Here is a 12,393-nt window from a genome sequence, read left to right on the forward strand (position 1 = left end):
TCTTTGGGGTTGAAACATAAAATTTTCTAAACCTAGGGAGCGTAAACCCTAGAGCCTCACAGATGCTGTGCCAGTGTGGGGCTTCAGTAATTGTTATATTTTGCATCGTCATTCAGAAACTGTTCTTACAATAACCCCAGTCTAATTTATTTCATTATTAAAGTACATGGTGGTATTTTTGCTGATTAAGTCTCACTATGTCTGACCATTCTTAGGGAAACAACTTTCAAGATATTGACGGGACAAAAACATTAATACCGTTTTCTTTTTAATAAAGTCCCCAGCTCTTTTTCAATAACCCAAAGCAACAAAGGGAAAGAGAAACACAGTGACCCACAATTCTGCTCTCAAGACATGATTCCCCAAATAATCTGAATCTGGCCAGCCAGGAACAAACACCTTTCCTACTCCATTCCCACGTCATCTTGCACATGCTTAATGTAGTCTCATTTTTCTTCATATTTTAATACACACAGCCAGAAATTAGAATTTTGTTCTTCATATTTTAATACACACAGCCAGAAATTAGAATTTTTCTATGTATAACCTTTAGCAAGTCTCTCAGATATATATGTATACATGTATGTATATATTTTATGTATATGTTTGTGTCTACACACACGAACACACACATATATGTACTTTCCCCAATCAGACTTAGTTCAATTTTTGTATTAGGAAATTTTTATCTAATCCCCCATTAAAAACAAGTTTATTCCAGATATTGTGGCCAGTACGTTTACAAATTAGTCTTAACAATGTACTTTTAATGGTTCTATTAGATAATGAAACACATTTCATTTCCAACTAGCTTTTAAATATCTATATATAAGATAATCTTAAAAAGAAATCTAATAGTAAAATGCTTAAATAATGTAAATAAAAATATATAAACATAACATTTTAACTAAATCACTAGCTGTGAATGCTTAATTCACCTTTCCTTACATGCTCATGGGATATCTGTGAAAATACACAGTGATACAAAGTTAAAAAATATTTCAATCTGTGATTGAGCTCCCTTGGAAGAATTGCTGTAAATTAGAGATTCTCAAATTTGATGCCCAGAGCAGCAGTATCAGCATCACCTGGGACTTGTTGGAAATGCAAATTATCAGGCTCCACCTTAGTCCTATTAAATTAGATGGTCTGGGAGTGTGACAGCAATCTGTTTTGTTTTGTTTTTACAAGTCCTCCAGGTGATTCTGATGGACACTAAAGTTTGAGAACCATTGCTCTAAATACAGTAGATTTGGAGTGGATTCAGAAGTGATTAGAATGCGTGGGAGATGTCTTTCATTCATCCCCACTCTGGATCCTTTGTTCAGAGATCTATAATCGCTGTGTATATCCAGAAAATTTAGTGATAATCCCAGGTCTATGGGTGACTGAGATGACTGACATTTATTTTGCATCCTCCTCCACGTCCCCCACCCACATCACTATCTTTCTTTCTCTATTCTGGAGACTACAACTTCCATATAGCATATTCAGAGGTGTAAAGGGTTGGGAAAACCATACAACACATTTATGAAGCAAATTATAAGTGGAGTTGTAAAATACCGGTAGTGTGGGAAATAAAGAGAAGACAATAATTACAGGCTGCTTAAAATTATCCAGAAGTAAATACACCTATTTTACTGCAAGGATTAGGGAAACAGGAGATGATACAATCTCACTTATTCTGGGTTTCATTGACAATATTAGAAAAGGAATATCTGGATGTACACAGGGAAATAGTGATGGAGATTAAAATGAACACATACACTTATTTGCATGAAACATGTGGATATGGGTAAAGATCCCCTTGTTTGAATTGATGAAGACCAAACTCTTTCTACAGAAAGAGCTAATAACATAAGAAGAATTTGATGTCCTAACATTGCAAAGAAATAATTATTTTAGAAACATATTTTTTTCTAGAATGTATATTTGCTTTTTCAATAAAGAACCAGAAAAGACAAATTCACTAAAGAAGAGATTAAAGATGATACAAAGTGGTCATTTGCAGAGATACAGCTTGTGAGCATAAAAAGTCTGGGATGAGAAGGAAAATTAGAAAAAAACACATTAAACTGATAAAAGTATTCATTGGAAGTGTAAAACCAGAATCGGCAAACTATGAAATCCAGTCAGTGACTTAAAGAACAATTTTGAAAAGTACACTAAGAATGCAGATCAATCAAAAACATAATAGAAATCAAGGAAAGAAAACAAAGATGCAATTTGTAGATAGCTGACAATCCTTGGGAATCTAGCCAAAACAAACTGACCAAAAAGAATAATCAAAGTCATAATAAAATAGTTATTATAAAACTAATAAGATTTTGGCTTTGTAAGTTTAAAAGAATCACTATGTTTCATGGAAAGCTGGTGAAAAAGACCTATGCCTAGAATATACTGTCAGATTTTTAAAATGTCAATAACAAAGTCATATCTTTCAGTGCAGGGAAGAGAGGGATGTTACTTAAAAGCACAAATTTTGGCCAGGTGCAGTGGCTCATGCCTGTAATCCCAGCACTTTGGGAGGCCAAGGCGGGCGGATCACAAGGTCAGGAGATCGAGACTATCCTGGCCAACATGGCGAAACCCCGTCTCTACTAAAAATACAAAAATTAGCTACATGTGGTGGCATATGACTGTAATCCCAGCTACTCAGGAGGCTGAGGCAGGAGGATCGCTTGAGGGATCAGATGTTGCGGTGAGCCATGATCACGCCAGTGCACTCCAGCCTGGCGACAGAGTGAGACTCCATCTCAAAAAAAAAAAAAAAAAAGTACAACTTTTAAGTTAGATTCAAAGTTTGTATCATAATAAATGCTAGAAGTCACTTATATGGAGTCTCAGAGGGAAAAAAAATTGCATTTCAATAATTATAAATATAGCCGTGTTGTTGTCATTTCTATGTGAAGACATTCTTGAAAATGTAAAGGATTCAAAACATGTATCATTGATGAATCATTTTTGAATAATCTTACTTGAAAATATGCTCCAATAAAACGAAAAATGAGAACTTGGCAACTAAGAAATAGAGAATTAAATAACATATATGGAGTGGTGTGGGCATGATTCCAGTTCAACATAAAGATTTTAAAAAACTTCTGCAATGCTAGCCATCGAATATATTGCAAACATTTAAAAAATTCCCAGAGAATAAATATATGAAAAGTTTTGTCATTAAACAGTCATAATCAACAACTGTAACCTCAAAATATGTTGTCAAATACTGAAAATTTAAGTGAACTGGAAATAAAAAATTATTTTACACTAGTTGTGTTTGTTGAGGGATGATACATGCACAGGCCAATGTTTTTGTATTTTTCATAAATTTATTAATCAGAGGAAATGGTTTAGGATTGCACTTAAAAATTTAGGAGGATATAAACGTTTTGGTTTTGTATCACTGAAGAAAATTAATGCAAACAATGCAGAGATAAAGTGAATCTTACCAGTCATCATAATCAAAGCACATAGATTTATATCCCAAATTAAATTCAAATATTCAGATTAAGTTTAAAACATTTAAAGTGTTATTAAAAATCAAATGTTTTTCAACTGTTTACCAAAACAATTTAAAAATATCACGTTGTAAGCCATAAAAGCAACCTAAATTCATAAAGTCAAAAATTGTAAGACCACATCTCTCTGAAAACACTACAAGGACGCTAGAAACGAATCATATGGATTAAATGATAAAAGCACATAGAAATTTAAAAATATATATTGTAAATATATATTAGGTCAAATAGGAAAAAAATAACTGTAATTTCATACATTTTAGAATGTTTTAACATCAAATTATTAAATTTTTGGCACATTTACAAAGCTGTATGCAGTGGCATAATTTTAGGCTTATTATTAATAAACAGGTAAGATGGAGCATGAAGAAGGAGTTCAATTTATTATGATAGAAAGAATAATATACAATTGTGTTAGTCAACTGGGCATGGTGGATCACTCCCGTAATCCTAGCACATTGGGAGGTGGAGGCAGGCGGATTGCCTGAGCTCAGGAGTTTGTGACCAGCCTGGGCAACACGGTGAAACCCAGTCTCTACTTAAAAAAAAAAAAAAAAAAAAAAAAAAAAAAAATTAGCCAGGTGTTGCGGTGTGCGCCTGTAGTCCCAGCTACTCGGGAGGCTGAGGCAGGAAATGGCTTGAACCAGGGAGGCGGAAGTTGCAGTGAGTGAAGATCGCGCCACTGCACTCCAGCCTGGGTGACAGAGCGAGACTCTGTCTAAAATAAATAAATAAATAAATTGTATTCGTCACTTTTCACTAGGTCTTCCTCCATGACAGTACACCATCTCAATGGCTGCAATAAATGTTTGTTTCCCAGCAAGTTGAATAAAAGAGGCTGGGTCGTTGTCAGTTGCTGTTGCTCAACTGCACTCTGCAGGTTGGACTGATGTCTGTTTTACGCATTTTTTCTATTTCTGGGATGCTGACTGAAGGATCAGCCCCCAAATGGGAAGCATATTCCCAAGGCAAGGGTAAGAACACAAGACACATGGAGAGGGACACATGGAATGCTCCGTAAAGCCCCTATTTGGATGTGACACAACTTCTTTTCTGCCTAAATCTTACTAAAAGCAACTCTCATGGTCAGGCCTAGGTCAGTGAAGCCAAGGAATTTACTCTGCCCACAGTGAACCATGGCAAGAGAGAGAGCTAAGGAAGAATTGTGAAGAAATAACAATTTTTCTTTAATATCCTCTTCAATTAAAAAAGTAGAAGAAAATGGAGGAAAGACAATGATGGAGATAAAAGCAAGAATTTATTTATTAGAAGAAAGATATCCGAAGAGTTGATAAATTAATCATCTCTGGTTATTTCAGACAAAACGAGATTGACCATAGTGAGTCAAATAGTAAGAATAAATATATATAAAGTTATAAATGTTATAAATTAAAATGGAAAGATATTAAGAGTAACTTTTTAAAATAAGGAAATACTATGTAAAATTAAATCTTAATATGTTTGGAGGTCTCAGAAGCCATTTTTTCTGAGAAAACATACATTACCTAAATTGAGCCATGAGGTAAAAACGTTCTTAATGTACTATTAGTCGTTAGTAGCATCAAAATGTTAGTTACCTCTAAATAGAATTTGGCCCCGGAGTTTTTAGGGTTTTAAAAGAATTAGTCCCATGCTATAGAATTCGTGATAAGACATGCAAAAAGATGGAAAGCTACCAATTCATTTATTTTTCCCAACATAATCCTTATAAAAAGCCTGACAAAGATAACAAAAAGGTAATGATTATAGAATTTTTTATTAAGATAGCAAAATTCAATATAAAGGTGAATCAAGAAAACGTTTAGAAAACTTTTACTGTTGCCTAGTCTGTTAAATGGAGTAACTTACTTTAATAATATATAATCAAAAAATATTGTTATATCAATAAAAGATAAAAAAAGATATTTAATCAAAAAATGCTGACAATATTGAACATCTTATCTATAAAACAAATTCATAAGAACTTTTTGCACAGCTAGCCACCGAATATGTTGCAAATGCTTTTAAAAAAGATTCTGTAATGTAATAAAATTTCTTCTTTTTTTTTTTTTTTTGAGACAGAGTCTTTCTCTGTTGCCCAGGCTGGCAGTGCAGTGGCACACAGTCTCAGCTCATTGCAACCTCCACCTCTCGAGTTCAAGCGATTCTCCTGCCTCAGCCTCCAGAGCAGCTAGGATTACAGGCAACTGCCACCACGTCCAGCTAATTTTTTGTGTTTTTAGTAGAGATAGGGTTTCACCATGTTGACCAGGCTGGTCTCAAACTCCTGACCTTGTGATCCACCCGCCTCGGCTTCCCAGAGCGCTGGGATTACGGGTGTGAGCCACCGCGCCCGGCTGTAATAAAATTCATAATGTAATGCACTTTTTTACATTTAAAGTCAGAGTTTTATATAACTAATCATTTCTGGATTTAAATGTAAAAATAGTTCTCCACTAGCACCACCAACAAAATACTTTGGAGAAATTTAGAAATAAAAAAGGTATTTTCTTAACGTGCTAAAAAATATCAATATTATATTAACAACGAATAGTCCAGATTCCCGTTATTATTATTATTATTATTATTTTGTATAGTTCTGGAAGTTTGGCTTCTGTGATAAGAGTAGAAATAAGGAAGATAATTACTGGAGAAGAAAAACAACTTAAAAGGTGTTTTTTAGATGATATGTTTAGGGAGAGAGAAGGAAAGAGAGAGAAGAAAATTAGCCACTTTTGGAATTAGTAATAAAATTCAATAAGTAAGAGAAGTTTCTTTAAAAAGTCAATAGTTCTTTTTAAGGAATAACAAGAAATATGTGGGGCTTTGAGACAAATACCAGGGAAATTTTTCAGAACTGAATAATAAAAATTTGAATAAAAAATATAGGTTAACATCTTGATATAAGAAATACAACACAATTCTTTATATAAAACTTGTACTTTTTTGTAAAACAGGTCATAAATAAAATTAAAAGTAATTATATCTGGGAAAATATTTGCAATAAATGTGGCCAATATAAAGTTCATATTTTTAATATATACAGCACTCTTAGAAATTATTTTTTAAAGAGGTTTATCATGGTTTATTTTACACACAATAAGCCATTGAAAACAAACCTCAAAGATAGGCAAAAAATTTAGCAATATCTTAATAGAAAATAGATGTAAAGAAGCTTTTCACAAATCACCATACTTTAGTTACAAATACAGAGAAAATATTAGGTATACAATCATTTTCCTAATGCATTACAAAATTATATATACATCTGAGTAAGCTGTGCATTATGTATATACCTGAGTGAGGTTAAGTATTTTTTTTAGATGGAGTGTAATTTGCTTCAATCTTTGGGAAATGCCCTTTAACAATACAAATGAAGCAAATTAAAAATATATATATTATATATATATTTGTGTGTGTTCGTGTATACATTTGTACTTTAAAATAAACAAATACATATTTATTCTTTGACTCAACACTTCTAGGAAAGTGTTATCTGAAAAGTTGATCATCTTAATTATAATCTGCAGTGAAGAAAACAATAAGAAAAGTCATATTATGTTATAAATTATGAAATATGCTTCCACTAAATGTTTTATGAAAAGTTTGCATTAATACTTAGCACAAATTTAAAAAACAGTATAATTACAGCTTTTTTTCCAACTACACGCAAGAGAGAAAAAGAGATAAACAAAATTTGAAAGAAAAGTTTTAAAATGTTAGCAGTTTTTGCTTTGGGAAAGAAAGTATTTGTGTTTTCTTCTTTTATTTCTAAATTTTCTTTAAAGAACATACCTTACTTGAATATAATAAAAAATATATATATTTTTAAAAGGTATGACTTGACCAGGTGTGGTGGCTGACACCTGCAATCCCAGGACTTTGGGAGGCTGAGGCAGGAGGGTCACATGAGGTCAGGAGTTCAAGACCAGCCTGTTCAACATGATGAAACCTCGTCTTTACTAAAAATCCAAAAATTAGCTGGGCATGGTGGCTGGTGCCTGCAATCCCAGCTGCTCAGGAGGCTGAGGCATGAGAATCACTTGAACCTGGGAGGTGGAGGTTGCAGTGAGCTGAGATCATGTCACTGCAGTCCAGCCTGGGCAACAGAGTGAGAATCTGTCTCAAAAAAAAAAAAAAAAAAAAAAAAAAAAGTGTGACTTTTTTTAGGGGATAATGTTTATCTATAGCTGTGTCCCCACCCACATCTCATCTTGAATTCTATAGCTGTGTCCCCACCCAAATCCCATCTTGAACTGTATTTTCCATAATCCCTATGGGTCATGAGAGGGACCCAGTGGGAGTTAATTGAATCGTGGAGGCAGTTACCCCCATGTTCCTGTTCTCATAGTAGTGACTGAATTCTCACGAGATCTAATGGTTTTTATAAGGGGCTTTTCCGTCTTCGCTTCGCACTTCTTCTTGCCACCATGTGAAGGAGATATTTGCTTCTCCTTCCACCATGATTGTAAGTTTTCTAGGCCTCCTCAGCCATGCTTAACTGTGAGTCAGTTAAACCTCTTTTCTTTGTAAATGAACCAGTCTCGAGTATGTCTTTATTACCACGTGAGAACAGACTAATCAGGGTACAAAGCCAAGTGGATGGCTTTTCCAAGGAGAAAATAATTTCCAAGGAGAAAATAATGTAGTGCCAAATTAGAAGGAAGTTGTTCCTCCTTTGCTAAAACTATCTTTATGTCAATTTACAGAGAGAGAGATCTAGCTTTTTCTCTGTGTTGTTGCCTACCTCCAAGCTCATAGTAGGTTGCTCAGTGTATTTCCTGAATAAATGAATAAACACCCAGTCTAGCTGACTCAAATCTGTAGGATATGTTGCATGGACAACCTCTCCAAGCCCCCTACTGGCATAGCAAAGGAAGAGCATAACCTGGGCAAATTGAGTCAATTATTTCCCCTGAAGTTAAATCTAGATGTTACAAACAGCTATTATGAACTTTATTTAAATTTAATCTGGTAGCAGTGTTTTTATTACTATTAGTTTGAGCATAAGAGCTAATTTTCTGAACTTTACAAATCACTTTGAAGGGAAGATTTTCTCTTGTTCACCCAAAACTGTTACATTTAAGGTCATGTCATGTGAATCCTAGCCAGGCAGGAAAGCTCAGAGCTCAGGAGCTATTCATTAGTATTCTTTAGTTTGGAATGTTATCCTGAAACTCCACTTTCCAAATATAAATTAACCTGAATAAACCATTGTTGGTAGCAAAGTGTTAAATATGTTCACTTTTTCCCCTTTCCCATAGCAAAAGCATGGGCAATACACCATGATAAAGTGATTGGATAATTATTGTTTTAGCCAGAGAAAGTGAAGTTTATATTTTACTCTGCTTCAGAAAGCTACGTTAAAAATTTCTCATCAAAATGTTTTCTGAATATTCATATAAATTTGAAGAGTTTTGCAAAACAAAAATGTGGTTGTAGTCCTTAGCTATTAACAGCTTTTGCAGCAGTTTACAGACAAAATGGAGCAAGAGACTTACATGCCAGAGTTATGCTTAAATTTCCGAGGAAAGAATGAAGTAGGGAAGACACAAAAAGAAGGAAGGGAGGGAGAGAAGGAGGGAATAAAAAAAAAAAGCGTGTCACTGGGAAAGTCACCCATATTCGCTGAAGTTTGCTTTGACTTAAATGTGCTAATTGAACTAAGCCAAAATGTGTTGTCTCCCAATTCATTAGCAATATTGTAATTAAAAGAGCACCTTCAGTTCTAGAGGGTAATGACCTTTTTAATTGAACTTGGGGATTCAGATTGCTGTTGAATAGTAGTGAATTTAAATGCTGAATTCAAACGCCAAATTTTCTTCTGGTAAATGTACAATTAGGAATCAAATGTGAATTCCCCTAGCAATTTGCTCCTGTTTTTGTATATGGCCTTCCTTGGATTTGAGAGGAAGACTGAATCTATTGAAAACTTTATTGTGTGTTTGGCCCTTGACTGATCCATAATAATTAATTCTCCAAAAGAAAAGTTGTCACATAATTGGAAAATACTTAAATGTTATAAAATATTACCTTAAAACAATCACTATTTGTACTTTCCTAGGACTTCTTGTTATCTCTGATTATATAAACATGCATTTTTGCATAGTTTTAATCAGAGTAGTTTTTAGGATCAAATGCTAAACTACTGAAACAAACAAATAAAATAAGATTCAATAGCTCAGACAAGATAGAAGTTTATTTTTCTCACATAACAGTTGCAAATAATTACTCTGGGTTAGCAGTGCCTTCCTTCCACATAGTCACTCAGGGTCTTATTCTGATAGTGCCTCTGCCTTCTTCACCATGTGATATCAAAGATCACTCTGGTTCTCATTATTCCAGCTCATAGGAAGAGATCAGGGGAATGTGAAAAGACAGGACTAGTCTTTTTTTTTTTTTATTTTAAGTTCAGGGGTGCATGTGCAAAATGTATAGGTTTGTTACATAGGTAAACATGTGTCATGGTGGTTTGCTGCACAGATCATCTCAACATCTAGGTAGTAAGCCCAGCATCCATTAGCTGTTCTTCTTGATGCACTCCCTCCCCCCACCCCACCCCTACAGGCTCCAGTGTGTGTTGTTCCCCGCCACTATGTGTCCTTGTGTTCTCATCATTGAGCTCCCACTTATAAGTGAGAACATGCAGTGTTTAGTTTTCTGTTCCTTCGTTAGTCTGCTGAGGATAATGGCTTTCAACTCCATCCATGTCCCTGCAAATGACATGATCTCATTCCTTTTTATGGCTGCATAGTATTCCATGGTGTATATGTATCACATTTTCTTTATTCAGTCTGTCATTAACAGGCATTTAGGTTGACTCCATGTCTTTGTTATTGTGACTCATGCTGCAATGAATATATGAATACATATATCTTTATAATAGAATGTTTTTAAAATTTTTTTAATTTCCATAGGTTTTTGGGGAACACGTGGTGTTTGGTTACATGAGTAAGTTCTTTTGTGGTGTTTTGTGAGATGTTGGTGCACTCATCACCCAAGCAATGTACACTGTACCCAATTTGTGTCTTTTATCCCTCGCCCCCTTCCACCCTTTCCCCTTAGTCCCCAAAGTTCATTGTATCATTCTTACGCCTTTGCATCCTCGTAGCTTAGCTCCTGCTTATAAGTGAGAACATACAATGTTTGGTTTTCCATTCCTGAGTTATTTCACTTAGAATAATGGTCTCCAATTCCATCGACACTGCTGTGAACATAATAGAATAATTTATATTTCTTTGGGTATATACCCAATAATGGGATTGCTGGGTCAAATGGTATTTCTGCCTCTAGATCTTTGAGGAATTGCCACACTGTCTTCTACAATTGTTGAACTAATTTGCACTCTCACCACCAGTGTAAAAGTGTTCCTTTTTCTCTGTAACCTCACCAGCATCTGTTGTTTTTTGACTTTTTTTTAAACAGAGTCTCATCTGTCACCCAGGCTGGAGTGCAGTGGTGATCTTGGCTCACTGCAAGCTCTGCCTCTCGGGTTCACACTATTCTCCTGCCTCAGCCTCCTGAGTAGCTGGGACTACAGGCACCTGCCACCACGCTCAGCTACTTTTTTGTACTTTTAGTAGAAATGGGGTTTCACCATGCTAGCCAAGATGGTCTTGATCTACTGACCTTGTGATATGCCTGCCTTGGCCTCCCAAAGTGCTGGGATTACAGGTGTGAGCCACTGCGCCTGGTCTTGACTTTTTAATTATAGCTATTCTGACTGGCATGAGATGGTATTTCTTTGTGGTTTTGATTTACATTTCTCTAATGATCAGTGATGTCAAGCTGTTTTTCATGTGTTTGTTGGCTCCATGTATGTCTTCTTTTGACAAATGTCTGTTCATGTCCACTTTTTATAATACTGGTACAAGAACAGACACATAGACCAATGGAACAGAATAGATAACTCAGAAATAAGACCACACACTTACAACCATCTAATCTTAGACAAACTTGACAAAAACAAGTAATGGGGAAAGGACTCCTTATTTAATAAATCATGCTGAGAGTGCTGGCTAGTCATATGCAGAAAATTGAAGCTGGACCCCTTCCTTATACCATATACAAAAATTAACTCAAGATTGATTAAAAACTTAAATAAGACTGGATGCCGTGGCTCACGCCTGTAATCTCAGCACTTTGGGAGGCACAGGTGGGAAGATCACTTGAGGTCAGGAGTTCAAGATCAGCCTGGCAAACATGATGAAACCCTATCTCTACTAAAAATACAAAAATTAGCCGGGCATGGTGGTGCGCACCTGTAATTCCAGCTGTTCGAGAGCCAGAGGTATGAGAATCACTTGAACATGGGAAACAGAAGTTGCAGTGACAGAGGTTGCGCCACTGTACTGCAGCCTGGGTGACAGAGTGAGACTCTGCCAAAAAAAACAAAACAAAACAAACAAACAAACAAACAAAAACAAATGAAAAACCCAAAACTGTAATATAAAGACACTAGAAGAAAATCTAGGCAATGCCATTCAGGACATAGGCATGGGGCAAAGATTTCATGATGAAAACACCCAAAGCAATTTCAGCAAAAGCAAAAATTGACAAATGAGATCTAAGTAAACTAAAGAGCTTCTACACAGCAAAATAAACTATCATCAGACTAAACAGATAACCTATCGAATGGGAGAAACTTTTTGCAATCTATCCATCTGACAAAGGTCTAATATCCAGAGTGTACAAGGAACTTAAAACAAATGTACAAGAAAGATAGAGGGCTGGTCTTAAGGGCATCAGTGTCACACATTATTTCTGCTTACCTTCTACTGAAATTAGAAGGTAAGCAGAAATGACTCACATGACTCCTCCCATCCACAAGCTAGACTGGGAAATGTAGTGTTTCTGGTAGGTACTTGCAAATCTACACATCTGTTACTAGTAATGA

The 12,393-nt window shown here is 35.2% G+C and overlaps 1 protein-coding gene across 4 annotated transcripts in view; it reads left to right on the forward strand.

Annotated features, from left to right (window-relative positions):
- CTNNA3 (catenin alpha 3) overlaps positions 1 to 12,393 on the forward strand; it is a 1,846,283-nt gene that overhangs the window by 1,049,305 nt on the left and 784,585 nt on the right. The window lies entirely within an intron of this gene.

This window comes from Macaca mulatta, chromosome 9 (genome assembly GCF_049350105.2).
Source record: "Macaca mulatta isolate MMU2019108-1 chromosome 9, T2T-MMU8v2.0, whole genome shotgun sequence".
In the NCBI taxonomy this organism is placed as follows: domain Eukaryota; kingdom Metazoa; phylum Chordata; class Mammalia; order Primates; family Cercopithecidae; genus Macaca; species Macaca mulatta.